Raw genomic sequence first — 15361 nt, forward strand, 5'->3', positions numbered from 1 at the left:
GCAAAGTTAGATCCATGCCCTCAAGTGATTCAACATGAATTATTGACCAATGGGCAAATCTTTTGTGATAATTGAGCCCTGTCTCATAGCATAAACATGCACTGTCATCATGAATAAAACCTTCCCCCGAAGACAAATAGCTGTACTAACGGTTCAGAATCTTCTCCAGAACCACCTTTGGTTGGTTTGGGGCTTTTTTTTTCTTCTTTGTTTTGGTTTTTTTGTTTTGTTTGGTTGTTTGGTTTTTTGTAGTTTGAATATGATGCTCCTACACGTTTTGGGTTTGTTTTTTTTTTAATGCTGGTTTAGCAGCATGAACTAACACTTAGAAATGGTAAACCAGCATTCTTCTGGGAATTATTAGAGGTATTGGAGCAAAGTTAAGAAAAAATTAAGTTAGAACATTGATGTCAGCCAGTCAATAGTGAATTTTAGCAGAGGATGGCAGCATGAGGGTTTCTTAATTTACATACGGCCAGTGCTCTACAAAGCTTAGAGCAGTGGTTCTCAACTTTGGCTGCAAATTAGAATAATCTGAGCAGTTTTTCAGTGTTCCAATGCCCCCAGGACCTATTAAATCAGAATTTCTGAGGATGGGATTCCAAAGTGAGAACAAATTTGAGAGCAAGTGGTCTAGACAAGGCCTTGCTAAACCTTTTAGAGTCACCAGCAGGATGGCTAACCTGGATGCAAATATTCCATCTAATAATATGCAGTCACATATACCTGGACACACCTCTTTCCGTGAGGAAGGAGGGCTTATTTCCCGCCTGTTCTAAAGACTTTTTAGTATTTTATAGCATTTAGTGCCGCGACTTCCTATGAATTGAACAATATCTAGGTTACCTAAAGGACTCTTATGCAAGGCCAGCACGAGGTTTATTAGAAACAATGTGAAACCACCCCCAGTGTTAAGCATCTGCCACCAACAGAAACCATAGTCTGACTGTCTCCGTGGTTTGGGTTTAGGAAATGGAGAATTATTTCGGTTTAAGCAGTTATCTCTTGTTGCTTCATCATTATTACCCTCTGTGTTTCTTCCACAGTAAAGACAGCTTACATTTCATTTCCCTTTAACTACTTATTGAATAATTTCTGCCAATGAGACAAACTTGCCCAAAGAGTCATGAATAGTTCAGGCATAGTCAGTAATTTGTTTTCTAATCACCTGCTTTAAAAGATCATCCTTGAAACACAAAAGGTGTTCAAAAGTGAGACAGGGACATGTCCCCTAATTCAGACATTACTAGCAAGGTAAATCTGCTGAAAAGTTATGTATGTGCATATAAATCTGATACTTTCCAGAGCCATATATCTTATCCTTAGATCAAAAACAAAGGTTATGTCTTGACTGATCTTTATTTTCATTTCCCTCTATGAGCTTAAATAATCAATGGTGAGCTACACCTGACGACTTGCTAGGTTATATCCGTATCTCTTGAAAGCACTGTTTCTAAAAATTCCCATTAATATTCATTTTTTTTACATGTTGTAGTCCACCTTACATTTTTAAATTAAATTTAAATTTTGAGATAGTTGTAAATTCATATGCAGTTATGAGAAATCATACAGAAAAATTCCGTGTATCCTTTACCCAGTGTTTCCCTTTGGTAACATCTTGCAAAACTATATCACAACCAGGATATTGGCATTGATACAGTCAAAATACAGGGCATTTCCATCTCTCAGAACCCCTTACATTGCCCTTACACAGCTCTATCTGCTCCCCTCCCGTTCAACCCCCATCCCATTCTTAGCCATTGGCAACCACTAATCTGTTCTTCATTTCTGTAATTTTGTGTGCAGGTCTTTGTATGGACATGTTCCATTTCTCCTGGGTAAAGACTTAGGAGTGGAATTGCTGAGTCATGAGGTAAGTATATGTTTAACCTTAAAATAAACTACCTAAACTGTGTTTCCAAAGTGGCATTGCGATTTTACATTCCCAACAGCAATGTATGAGAGATTTAGTGGTTCTGCACCCCCAGCAGTACTGTCAGGTTTTATTTTAATTGTCGTTCTAGTGATTATGTATTGGTATCTCATTGTGAGTTTTGACTGGCACTTTCCTGATGACTAATGATGTTGAGTGTCTTTTCATGTGCTTCTTGGCTATTTGCAACTGTTTTCTCCTCGATGCATTTGTTCTTTGTTTCTCTTTGTTCTTTGTTTCTCTTTTCCCCCTTCTTTGGTTTTAATGGAGCATCTTATATGATTCCATTTTATCTCCTCTCTTGGTATATCATTTATACTTCTTTTTTAAAAAACTTTTAGTGGTTGCCCTAAGGTTTACAATATGCATTTTACAGTAAAGTCCACCTTCAAATAACATTGTACTGCTTCACGTGTAGTGCAGGTACCTTAGAAATGAGTATTTCCAAGTCCTCCCTCCCGTTCCTGTGACACGTTGCCAGTGTCCGGGAACTGTTCGTGTGGGAAAATGCCCCACCTACATAGGAAATTGGGTCTCAGAAAACTTATTACGTGGTTTCTGATGAGAAGCCCACTGTAATTCTCATCCTTATTCTTCTATATGTAAAGTTTCCCACCTGCCACCCCCCACCTCTGGCTTCCTTCAAGATTTTCACCTTGTCCTTTGGTTTTTGTTGCTGTTGTTGTTTGGTTAGTGGGTTTTAGGGTTTTTTTCCTTTGTTTGGGGGTTTTTGTTTGTTTGGTTTTTTTTGCAGTTTGAATGTGATGGTCCCATGTGTGGGTTTTTTAATTTGTTTGTTTGTTTATTTATTTATCCTGCTTAGTGTTTTCTGAGCTTCCTGGGTCTGTGGTTTTGTGTCTGTCATATTAATGGTATATCATTTGGAAAGTTCTTGGCCACTGTTACTTCAAATATTTCTTCTGCCCTGTTTTCTCTTTCTTCTCCTACTTTGATTTTGATATTTTCCTCATACTCTTTTCCCTGACTTCAGCAGTGCCAATGTTTCCTCAAAGTCTTGTCCCCTGTTGAATATGGTTGTTTTTATTTTTCCTCAAGTGAAACAGGAAGGCTGGAGAAGGCTAAAATTCCCTTCTCCAAGTTGGGATAATATTGCAACATGGCCCTTTGACAAAGTCTTGCCGTCTGACCAAGTCTTTCCTCAGGAGAGTAAGCCTTTGTGAGAAAGAAGATTCTGGAAGTGTTTCTAAATGGTTATTCTTCCTCTTCCCCTGCCAGGGCCCCCAGGGGATCTTTCTCAGATCCTCAAAATGAGAATCTGGTGGGGTTCTTGGAGAAAAAGCCCAGAGAAGTGTGGGGTCCTCCCTATGATTGCAGCAACTCTCCAGGAATTTCTAAATTTCATGCTAGTCCTTACTCAGCCTTTAGCAATTCATCAAAATTACCATTTAAGTGTTCCCACCAGATTATGGTTCCAGCAGCTTCTATTCCAGATAAGCAGATCTCAGCTGTGATTCTCTGTATGTGCCTGTCTCTCGGATTTGGGGATGCCAATTGGCCCTATTTTCTCAATTCTCTGATGGGTCTAAGAAAAGTCGTTGATTTTCAGTTTATCCATATTTTTCTTGATGTAACAATGGTAGCAACAACGTCCATGCACTTTACATGTTAGAGCAGAAATGAGAAGTCGCTTGGCCATCTCTTGTATACATTCTTTGATGAAGTATTTATTGAAATCTTTTGCCCATTTTTAAAAAATTGAGTTATTTGTCCAATGATTAAATCACAAGAATTTGTATACATCCTTAATAAAAAGTCCTTTATAAATACTTTTTGCTTTTTTTCTCACAGTCTGCAGTTTATTATTTCATTTTCTTAACTGTGTCTTTAAAGACCAAAAGTTTTTTTTTTTGTTTTTGGTGTAATTCAATTTATCCACGTTTTCCCTTTATGGTTTATGTATTTTATGTCCTATCTAAGAAATCTCTGCTTAAACCAAGGTCACAAAGACTTTCTCCTGTTTTATTCTAGGAATTTTACAGTTTCAGGTCTTACATTGAAGTCTTTAATCCATTTTGAGTTGCTCTCATACATTGCTGGAGGGAATGTAAAATAGCACAGCCACTTTTACATCCAGGTCTATGATCCATTTCATGGTTAATTTTTGTATATGGTATGAGATAAGAATAGAGGTTCATTTTTTGCATGTAGTTATTCAGTTGTTCTAGCATCTTTTTAATTTAATACACAATGTAAAATTTACCATCTTAATAATAACCATAATCTTGATAATAACCATTTTAGAGTGTACAGTCCAGAAGTGTTAAGTACATGCACATTGTTGTGCAACCAATCTCCAGAACTTTTTTATCATCTCAAATTGAAATTCTGTGTCCATTAAATATTAACTCCCCGTTCCTCCCTCCCCCTAGCCCCTGATAACTGCCGTTCTACTTTCTGTCTCTATGAATTTGACTACTCTAGGTAGCTCGTATAAGTGGAATCATACAGTATTAGAGGGGACATGACTGGCTTTTTTCACTTAGCATAATGTCCTCAAATTTCATCCATGCTGTCGCATGTCTTAGAATTTCCTTCCCTTTTAAGGCTGAATAATATATACCATATTTTGTTTTTCCATTCATCTAATGATAGACACTTGGGTTGCTTCCAGCTTTTGGCTATTGTTAGCAATGCTGTTATGAATGGCAAGTTTTTCTTAAAAGGCAGGGGTTTGTTTTTGCCTTTGAATTATCTTGGCACTTTTATCAAAAATTGACCTATCGCATATGTGGGCCTATTTTCGGATTTTCTGTTTTGTTCCATTTATTTAAATTTCTGTACTAATGGCAATACCACACTGTCTTGACTACTGTAGCTTTACAGTAAGTCTTAACATCCAGGAGTCTGAGTTCTTCAACACTGTTCTTATTTTTCAAAATTATTTTGACTAATTGAGATAATTTTTAGAATCAGGTAGTCAATTTCTATCAAAAATTTTGCTGGGATTTTGACTGGGATTATATCGAATCTATAGATTAATTTGGAGGAAACAGGTATTTTAACAATTGAGTCTTCTAATCCATGAACATCCCTCCCTTTTTGTAGGTTTTCTTTAATTTTTCTCAGGATTCTTTTATAGTTTTCAGTACACACAAGTACCACAAATTTCATTAAATTTATCCTTAAGTATTTCATGTTTTTTATTCTGTTTTAAACTGGTATATATTTTTTAAATTTCAATCTCCAATTGTCTGTTGCCATCTAAGATTTTAATGCCCAAAACAGATGACCATCTTTCCCTTCCCTCAACTAGGGCAGGTGGCACAACTGTGGGAACAGAATTTTCTTTCTTTGCATTTCTGCTAAAGTGTCTATTTATGCCAGAGAGGAGCTAGAATGCCACTACTAAGCCACTCAACATTTTGTTTCCTTTGGAACCTGGTGTGGAGAGAAGCCAAGCCATTTCTCAATTGGCATCTTGGTTTAGATTCCAAAATGCTGGCACACAGTTTCTTAACTTAAACCTTGATTTATTTCAAGACATTAGAGTTCGTTTTCTTGAATCAAAAGTTTGGAAGTGTTACACTTTCTTCATAGATTTTCGAAGGGTATCTACACATCTTTCTCATATAATCGCCTGTTGCTGCAGTTGCACTGTCCACAGTCAGGAATATTTGGAGGCGGAGTTCTTAGAAATCCTTTGACTTGGTGGCCCCGCCCACAAAATAACTTCTTTAAGGTTCACAGTTGAAATTAAAGACTCCCTTTTGCCTTGGTAGGTGAGAGAATGGAGGCGAAGGAAAAGAAAAGGAGAAAGATACAATAAGCCAGGTTCTCCAGTCAAGCACAGAAATCTTGCGTCATGAAACAGCTGCTGGTAAACAGCAAAAAGCCACGGGGAAGATCAAGGCAATTACAAAATATATCATGTTCTGTTTTTCTCCAGGTCAGTTCTATACCAGGCAGAAAGTCAGTTTTTCCATTAGGAGAAAAATGTCGGCAAAACCTAAGCCATCCATTAAAATAATTATTATGAGGTGAGGGGAAGAAAACAATTCCTGAGTTACTTGGCTTATCACTCTAACATCCTAGGAAAGTTTTATCAATGGCCCAAATGGATCAACAGATACATTTCTTTGCTTGGAGCTCGGTTGTTTCAGCAGGTTACCGCAAATGAAAACTATTATGTGCCTAAAAAGAAAGCTCATAAATTCCAAAAGTCCTGGCTCCCTGCAATTTCTCAATGCATTTCTTTTCTTTGACACAAGCTGTTCTCCAGATCGAAACTCCATCCTCAGGATGATTTATCTGCCTGCAGTCCTTTCAGAAGTACCTCCCACTGTCAAATCAGATTGCTTTGCTTTGTACTCTCTATCCACTCAAAGCCAAATTGTTCAAGAAGAAAATAATGCAACTTTGATGCCAAATGAATTTGTTCATTAACAAAATGTTTACTGAGCACTTTATATGTGCCAGGCCCTCTTCTAGGCACTGAAGATCTCAGCAGTGAAGTCCTGGCCCTCTCATTCTGCTTGGAGAGATAGACAATAAACCAGTACACATAATCTGTCCCTTGGCAATAGGTACCATGAAGCAAAACAAAGCTGGATAGGAGGGAACAGACAATGATGAGTTGAGGGTGGCAAAATCGATTATCTAAGCCATGGAAATGTTCAGTTGAACACACCTTGTATACTGATTTGTAATTCCATGAAGACTGGTACTGCTATAATTGCCTTCATTTTTCACCTGGTTGAGAGCTTGACACAAAGTAGATGCTCAAAAATCCAATGGAGGCAGGGAGGTTATAGCTCAGTGGTAGAGTTTGCATTAGCATGCCCGAGGTCCTGGGTTCAATCTCCAGGACCACTATTAAAATAAATAAATAAACCGAATTACCTCCCTGCCCTAAAAAATAAACAAAATACAATAAAAAATAAATTTAAAAAAGTTTTTTAAAAGTTGAAAAAAGACTTCAAAAAGAAAATAGAAAGAACTCAAATAAATAACCTAACTTTAAAAAAAAATCCAATGGAAAGAGTAATATGCAAAATACCTAAATTTGACACTTGAACATGTCTTGACATCATTGGACTATGTTTTTAGTCCATGCTTTGCATTCCTTCTTTAGAACTGTTGCTAGATAATTCCAGGGCAGCAAGAAAAGCAGCAAGGGAAGGGGCCCCAGGTAGTCACTTTCCTCCAGGGTCAAAGAGGCTGCCATCTCTTCATCTGTTCTCTGGCTTCATCTCAAAACTAAAACCACCCCACCCTCAACACACACACAAAATAGCCTTGGGTGAATTCATCAGTCAAAGAGCTTCTCAGCCTAGTTATCTGGCACACACGCAGCAAAGGATGTCGGTCAGTTACAAAATGCTTCAGGGATTCATTTCTTCATTTAACAATTCTTTTCAAAGCAACTACTATATACCAAGAACTATGCTAGAACTATGCTAGATGGAGCAAATTATTTCACCTCAGTCTAGATTCTAGCCCTCAGCCACTTAGATTCAGGAAATCATATTGTTCACACATTCACAGATGATCAGACTTTTGACAAACTACCTGTAATTAACTGTAATTAAAATAACCAGAAAATGCTAATGAATTCATTAATTTATACAGTGATTTAGAAGACTTCTAGCTGGGCCTGCTCCTAATATTTGTGGGGTTAGGGCAAGACTATAAATGGAGGTCCATATATGCCTAAATATTGAAAAGTTTGAAATCATGCTAACAGATTGTATATATATATGTATACATACACACACACACACACACATACACACACACAAATATACGTATATATGTATATATGTGTGTATATACAGGGAGGGGAAGCCAAGCCCTTCCTCTGTGCCACATCAAAAGGTAGGGCCAGCCCAGACATCCAGATCCTGTTCACGTTTTCCTGCTAAAAACTTGACCACCCCTTGTGCCCAGGGAAATGCAGCTCTGCAGTGAGGTAACCCCCAGGAGGACGGCCCTGAGGAAGAGGCCACTCATGCCCTGGAAGCAGGCTGAGGACATCTTGGCAGAGAACTCCAGAGTGTTCCAGAAGGTGGTTGATGGTCTCCAGGCATGCACCATGTCTCCATGACCACATGGACTTCTCAGAGGAGGAGCGCCAAAGTAGAGCCCTCTTAAACATGGCACCAAAGGCCACAATCCAGGGCACGCCCTGCCCACTAATGAGGTACAAGAAAGCCAACAGAATGCTGCTGGGGAATCCATGCAAAAGGAGGGTGATTTCACCAGCTCTGGAACCAAGGCCCAGTTGACCATCCACGCTTCCTGGTATAAAACACCTCCTGGGCCATGAGGATACTTGTCCCCCAAATTCAGATGTGTATCTCCTGTGATAGGGCAGACACAGTTTTCTTCCCCAACAACATCCTTTTCTCTGAGGGTCAGGGGCTGCAAAGGTTCCCACAGACTGGGAAAATAGGAGCTAGAATTCAGCCCTCTCTCTGCTCACCTTTGGACTGGAGGACACCTCTTTCTAATTCCCACCAGGTGCCCTATAGAGTAGCTGACACCTGTTGCCCACCCATTTCCAACTCTGTGGGCCTGGGCAACTAGGCTCCACCCACTGACACAACTCTCAGAGCTCTGGAGTGCCCCTTGTGGTAGACCATGAGGATGGTTAACAGGGCTCTTCTAAGACCATTTTAGTTGAAGAGACTCTCAAAAGTAGAGAAGACCCCAGAAAGCCACCAATAGGTGTTCAGATAATAGACACCTTCATAATCCAAGGGTAAACGATTTAATTTATTGACCTGACTAGGTCTGTGATAAGAATACAATAAGTAGTTGTGTTGGTAGCCCTGTCTCCATTCTATTGCTTTACAGTCAGAATTAATCAAGCCCTACCCTCTCAACTTTCTCATGCTTATGACAAATAATCACCTACTCTAAGCAGAAATTAACTGAAGGAATAGATTGGCAGTGATTCTTCTTTTGGACGTGAGATAAGAAGCTCGAAAATATAATCAAATGCACTATTATTCAAAGAGATGACAACAAGAGGCAATTTCAAAACTAGCCTCTCTTGTGAACCATTGGGCCTTGATGACACAAGAGTGATTTTTCTGTTATTGAGAAGAGCAAACGAGTGCAAATAGAGGTGGATGGTGTTTTCCTGACAGCTGAACCAGGCTTCAGTTTAGATTCAGGGAAATCTGTTCGAATTGATCTGAGCTGCATAGAGTTGGACCATCATTTCAATGGATCCAGGGAATCACTTGGGAAGAAATAATGTTCCCAGAACTTGTTTTTTTCTTCTTCTTCTTCTTTTAGTTTACTACCTGGAACCCAGCACAGGAATGTAGCTTATCTCTGATTGTCAATCTCAGCCTCTTTGGGGGAGGATCCATGGTGGGTAAGAATGAGGATGAGGGAAACCATAGGAAGGAAGAAGGTAGAGGTATCTGCAAACATGGATCTGAAAAGAAGTGTTGCAAGCTGAGGGCTAAAGGCAACTGGGGGAAGAGATCCAATACAAATGTAACATCTATTTCCTTGGGTTCCCGGTGGCTTCTAGACACAAGTTCCATGGGGTTTTCTCCCTGTTGACCGCTAAACTTCCCCCATGCTGAGGATTCTGTCCTAATAGTCCTTGTATCATTTAGAAAAATAAGTGTATCAGTCCTAGTTCGGTCAGGGAAGCAGAACCACTATTGGCCATGGAGGAAGGGATTTATTATAGAAAATAGACCTGCCCTTTGTGGGAGGGACTGCAGGAGTGGAGGTCTAGGGAAGGTTGGAGGATGGGAGAAGCCATGCTCCTGGCAGTCAGAAGCCCAGGACAACCAGCTGCCAAAGTGAAGAAGGAAGCACATGGGAAGCTCGGGAAAGCTCTGTAGGGCGGCTGCACAGACATCTGATGGTGGTCCAGGGCTGCTGTTGGTCAACAGTGTCAGCAGTTGGGAAGAAGTGGGGAGGGTATAGCTCAGTGGTAGAGTGCATACTTAGCATGCACAAGGTCCTGGGTTCAATAAAAAAATAAATAAACCTTAAATTACCTACCTTGCCATTTAAGAAAAAGACAAACACATACAAAAAACAAAACAACTGGACTCAGAGCGAAGAGAGTGAGGACAAGCTGACACCCACTGTCACCTGCCCTCTGTTCATCACCACACCCAACCACTCTCTGTACCTTCACATTGCTTCGCTCCTGCCTTCCAAACCTTGTGCAAATTCCTCTTCTGGTCAACTCTAACCCAGAGCTGTAAGGGAGGGGATCCTTGGAAATGTGATTCCAGCTCACCAAGTCAGCACAGTATGTACTACCATGCTAGGAAACTAGCAGCAAATTCACTGACCTAGCTCCCCTGCAACCGGCACAGCACCTGGCCAGAGAAAGTGCAGGATGGATGAGTGGGTGGATGGATGGAATGATGGATGGACAGAAAGCTTGAAGGGATCCTTCAACTAATCAGAGCAAGTTTTACCATCCGGAAGATGGAATATGTAAGAAAGTGACTAAGTTTTCCTGCCAGGATGGGACATAGGAAATCTTTATATGATTAAGGGGACTTTAGATGGACAGCAGTTTTTTGGAACTGAATTATAATACTCACATTAACAGTCAGCAGCCAAAGTTCCCATAGCACTTTGCTGCAGCCAGATTTTAAAGGAATTTGTGTTTCAGGGAAAGCCTCAAGCACATGTGCATTTAAAGAGTTCTTGTAACACACAGCTTTATCTGAGGGGAAATTATCTTAACACTCATTGTGAAGATTCAACATTGTTAAAATGCACAAATTCATTGCCAATGGTGCTTAGAATAGCTGCTTGGAAGAGGTAAAATGTTTATTAGACTCTAAGTAAGTTTGAGCGATTTATTTTCTCTATCTTTATTCTCCTATTTAAAGAAAAGTGCTGAGTTGTATATTAACACTTCAAGGTCTTAACCACTTTTTATCTTGCAAAAAAAGAGAGAAAATGTTTGTCATTCCAGGGGCATAATCAGTCGAGCCTGCACACAATGACATAGTTAATTCACCAACGGAATTTGTTGCCATAGCTCCAGTGAGGGACGGGGTAGATTAAACAATGGCCTTTTTCACGAGTGCAGCTTTCACCAACCTGCCTGTCCCCACACAACAGGCTGTCATCGCGCCAGTCCAGAGCACAGCAATTGTCAATGAACAACAGCCCAGAGGGGACAAGAGGAGGCTTGTGGTAAAGAAAGCAAGAGTGCCCGGCGACTGGGATCTCTGCTTATTCAATCACTGGGCTACAACTAGCTCCTCCAAGCTTATCTTTAAGCTTAACCTTTCGGTCAAGTGCTGCCTTAAATCCAGAGAAGGAAAAATTTCACCCAGTGACTCAAGAGAACTCCAGAGTGAAGAGAGAGGACTCTAGATAAGAGGGCCAGCACATTGGGGCAGACATGGTGGGCCACCAGGAATGCACCATGGAAGATGACACCAGGGACAACTGCACTCCCAAATTCTGGCGCGAGGTAATGTCCATGCTTTCTTATTGATTTTTGCCTCTTTGATGATCAAAGTAGGTTCAGAAAGTTAAGTCCTATATATCTGCGAGTGTAACAGACCTGTGATAATTATGAGAATTCACACTCAAAATAGAAATATTATCCTCTCCATCTTAAGGTGATAAAAAAGAAAAACTGTGGCTAATGGTTCTTTATCCCCTTACTGAGGATGCAAGCACCCTGGACAGAGTTGGATGCCAGGAACAAATTCTCTTTCTAAAAAAAAGAAAGGTCAAATCCCTATGAGCAACTGTAGGTAGTTCAAGGCCAAGAATGATGCTATGGGAGCCTGAGGGCATTGGAGAAATGTTTTAACGAAGTGTTCATTATCCTATAAAATGAGAAACTCTTCTAGTGGAGGAGTCACAAAATCCTGATTAGAACATCCATTTCCAGATTCCATGCAATGCAGCTATCATATAAGTCATACTACCTTCTACGGTCTTTTTATTTATTTATTTATTTATTTATTTATTTATTTATTTATTTATTTATTTATTTATTTCAGTAGGGGGTGCCTAGAGGAATGTGCATTTTAGTGGAGCTTTGTTAAACCAAATGAGTCCTAGATGGAAAACGTTCAGGCAGTGGGACAAAATAGTAAGAAGGATTCCAGATGATGTGAAGAAGAGATTAGGACTAGCCATGATGTAATCTCTCTGCTTCATAGTGAAGGTGGTTTCACCCTACTTCTCAGAGAGTGGTGGCTGTGGATGGCTGGTTAAAGCACCATATGCCTCAGGAAATGATCTGGGTCCATATCTACCAGGGACTAGACCTACATGACTGGTAGACCATTTCCCTCCATTGGTCTGTTCCCCTTTCACCTCCGTATTATCTCAGGTTTGGAGAAATTTGTATATTGAAGACTCATGAGTGTTGCCATCTCATTTTATTGAGTTAATGGGGGAATCAGGAGGCATTTTAGTTATTCATTCATTCATTCACTCATTCATGCCTCTTTCTAAAAATAGATTTGAAGTGGTATCAAAACAACCACATTCAGTTCTCAACTGGGGCAGATACGGAAAATTGAATTGATCTTTCTATGTACAATGATGTAGAATTAAATCTGTACAAATATCACTGTGTACTCCCATACCTTTTGTGAGCTGAAAATTAGCCAAAGGCTTCTAACCTCATAGATCTTTTAATAGCATCACTTGTTATCGTAATAGTAGCCGGCATTTTTAGTTCTTAGTAGGTGGCATACCCTGTCCTAAGTACTTTATATGCCTTATTTCACATGATTATATTCAATGAAAGTACTCAAACTCCTAACCGCTAGCCTGTTCTGCTGAGTTGTCCCTCATTTTCTCCTAGTTCAATATTTAATCTCCTTGGGCAAGCAAGATTATTTACATTATTAATTGTAACAATGATAAATAAGTGATCACATTAACATTTTAATCATGCTTTTCTGTTCTCAATGTACTTTTCACACAAAAGCTAATCTCAATTTCTGTAAATTTAACTTTCTGACTGCTAACACTTTTGGGCACTATACATTGATACCCCCAAGCTGACACATGACCATTTCTGGCCATTGCTAATGATGCTGTTTACCAGCTAATAGGTATAAGCATTGTCATTAAATATTATATCTGAACAGAGGGGATAATTATGAATTTGATAACACATTTGACCCTTGACCAATACAGAGGGCCGTCACTCTGCACAGTCAAAAATTCGAGTATAATTTAGCCCTCTGTATCTGAGGATTCAACACAGATGGTGTAGTACTGTGGTATTCACTATTGGAAAAAAAAATCTGTGTGTAAATGGACCTGCACAGTTCAATCCCATGTTATTAAGGGTCAACTATATTTTTAATTGCAGGATGGAAACTCCATTTATATGAAAGAGTTTGTTATTCATTTTCTTTGCATTTAACTTTGCTACTTGATTGAGACTTATTTGGAAATAGGAGAATATCTGAACGTTATCTCAATTTCTCTTACCCCAAATGCTGTGAGGAAGTTTAGTTCCTCAATCACACTAGCCACATTTCAAGTGCTCAATAGTCACACGTAGCTAGTGGCTACCTTCTTTGGACAGTGCAGATAAAGAATATTCCATCATTGCAGAAGGTTCTATTGGATTAATGCTGCTTTAAGCCATAATGTCTCTTTTAGATATGTTGACACGTTTACTCAAAATATATTGCAGTTTTGTTACAAGTAATATGGATTTAAAATTTTACCATAAAATCCCATTCATCTGAAGTTTCTTCATTTGCATAGCACCAAGTTAACTTTGATCTGCAAATTAATAATATAGATAAGAGTCAAGGAGACGTTAAAGCACTTCAGAGACCAGAGATTTTTAAGCACCATCAAATAACTCCAGAAGCACTCACTTAGATGCAAGCAATTGATATGATAATTACACATCACTTTTATTTATTCATTAAAACAGGGATCCCCTCAAGTACCCTGGTAGAAAATAGTGTGGTTAGCCTAGTTCTTTCTAGCAGCCCTTCTGCTATTCCTAAAATCTATGTAAAATCATTTTATACCACTGATTTACTGTCCTCTCTTCCTTTGGTTCATAAAGTAAGTTGGTAGTATAAATCTAATTCCAAAGTCCTTGCTTCTTCCACCATATCTCAATGGTGTGGAGTGCTCCTGTGGGCCCCTCATAGAGCCTGGCACATAGTAGGGGTTCCATAAAAATCTGTTGATTGACTGACAGAGCCAGTTTTTTTCAAGATGTCACACAGTGGAGTCGACTGATTTTCTACAGAGAATTTAAGGCTCAAGATGAAAACTGTATCCCATTTCTTCTTGTCCCTTTACCAGTCTTTGCTGCAAAGTCTTCATGGTGAGAAAAGGGGTTCCTGTTTGCCAGAAAGAGATGTTTTCTGGACATTCAGGCGAGGGGTGGGGGTGGGGAGTGCTATGCAGCCTGAGGATTTGGAAACAAAATCTGCCGGCTCCTTTAGAAGGGACGGCTGTCTTCCCATATATTATGCTGAACACATTTGCCAGGTAACAGGATAGAAGAATAGAATTTTGAGTTATTTAGAGAAGAATGGCACTCGTATTCTTGAATCTTTAGCTGAGGTGGTTTCTTACAACTTCCTTGGTTTTATCATATCAAAAACATCCATCCCTCTTTAGCAAAAATGAAGCTCAATTCCTCAATTTAGCAGTAAGTTGCAAAGAATATGATTTGTCACCTCTTTATCTTCTTGAAGGAAAATGTCTAGTGTGTAGGCCATACGCAAGAAAAAAATGAATAGAAACTATGTAAGTATACGTGGAATATTTAGTCTTTATTTGGAGGGAATTAAACAATTTAGAACCCTCCACATTTCTAAAGTTTAGCTAGCTAAACATTTTGTTTCCTGCCACATGTAGGAGCCAATCTCTGATTCGGGAAAGGCTAGAAAGAGATCTTTTTGTCATTCAGCCTTTGCCAGCTCCTATGTATAACTGTGGCAGAGTCAGGACCATTTGAAAACTTAACAAGTGGGCCAAAAAGAAAACCACCACAACGATCTGAGCATTTTTTAAAGCCACTTAAAAGGAAAGTAGATACTACATTTTTACTTTTTGTTCCAAAATGCAATTAGGCTTTTTTCTTCTCATCCCCTTGTAATTCCTGCACATGAATCCTAATATTACAGGAACACACATTTATTTACACAGCTTTCAACCAACTCAACACAGTCTTTGTCTCCTTTGGAGACTATATGGTAGACAGATCCAAGGGTCATGTGTCCTCCTAACCAATCAGCAGGTGTATAATCACTTTCATACGCTGCTCTGCTGATAGCACGTGCGCCATCCCTGGTACAACTGAATCTGAGTTTCTAGAAGACACTAATATCTCTCCCTAAACTATAGAGCCCCACTCAGTGTGGTCCTCTAAGGCAAGCCCTGACAATCAAGCATCTGGGAACTCTCTCTGGCTCACCAAAATGGCTCAGTGAGCATGCAGAACCCGGGGAGTAA

At 39.4% G+C, this 15361-nt stretch overlaps 1 non-coding gene across 1 annotated transcript; it reads right to left on the reverse strand.

Moving 5' to 3' along the window:
• Positions 1–14756: 14756 nt before the first annotated feature.
• Positions 14757–14903, reverse strand: LOC116662311. Its single transcript, XR_004318351.1, has one exon. It is a non-coding gene; the product is annotated as a small nucleolar RNA SNORA12 (small nucleolar RNA).
• Positions 14904–15361: the final 458 nt, after the last annotated feature.

This window comes from Camelus ferus, chromosome X (genome assembly GCF_009834535.1).
Source record: "Camelus ferus isolate YT-003-E chromosome X, BCGSAC_Cfer_1.0, whole genome shotgun sequence".
NCBI lineage: Eukaryota > Metazoa > Chordata > Mammalia > Artiodactyla > Camelidae > Camelus > Camelus ferus.